The 552-nt window shown below is 31.3% G+C and overlaps 1 protein-coding gene across 1 annotated transcript in view; it reads right to left on the bottom strand.

Moving 5' to 3' along the window:
* The window catches only part of CGN (cingulin), a 118,589-nt gene that overhangs the window by 38,309 nt on the left and 79,728 nt on the right, over positions 1 to 552 (bottom strand). The window lies entirely within an intron of this gene.

The following is a 552-nucleotide window of genomic DNA, read 5'->3' as shown; positions in this document are numbered from 1 at the left end:
CGGGGGGGGGAACGGTTTTCCCCCATTTTTTTTCCTTAAGCCTTTTTTGTTTTTTCCCAAAAACTTGGAAAAATTGAAAAAAGAAAAGAAAAGAGAAAAAAAATGAGAATGGAACGTTTTATTTTAACATGATGAATAAAATATTTTAAGACAAGGTGTTCAAATATTTTCCAAATCATATATATATATATGGTATCAGATTGATCTAATTTCTATGCACTGAGGACAAGCAAGTCCTAGGTTACAAACTGAACCCTCCAATGCAAGAACAAGATGCATTTTTTCCTTTAGGAGGTGCTATTGTGAGAAGAAAATAAAAAGGTTTCAGTTTTGTTTTTGCGTGTGGGTGGGTATTCTGTTTGTAATAATTGTTTGGATACACTATATTACTAATATGCTAGTTGTGATAATTTCATGCCAAGTGAAAATGTCCATAGTCATATTTTATGTTCCTAAAGTAACAGAATGACTTTCAATCTAGAAAAGACAAAAGAAGTGCTAATGTAGCATTTTTTTCAATTTTTCCAAAAATTTCCATTTCCCCCCGAAAAA

This window comes from Gekko japonicus, unplaced genomic scaffold (assembly GCF_001447785.1).
Source record: "Gekko japonicus isolate JY-2015 unplaced genomic scaffold, Gekko_japonicus_V1.1 scaffold226, whole genome shotgun sequence".
NCBI lineage: Eukaryota > Metazoa > Chordata > Lepidosauria > Squamata > Gekkonidae > Gekko > Gekko japonicus.
The sequence above is the reverse complement of the archived record's forward strand: the minus strand, read 5'-3'. Positions and strand labels throughout refer to the sequence as shown.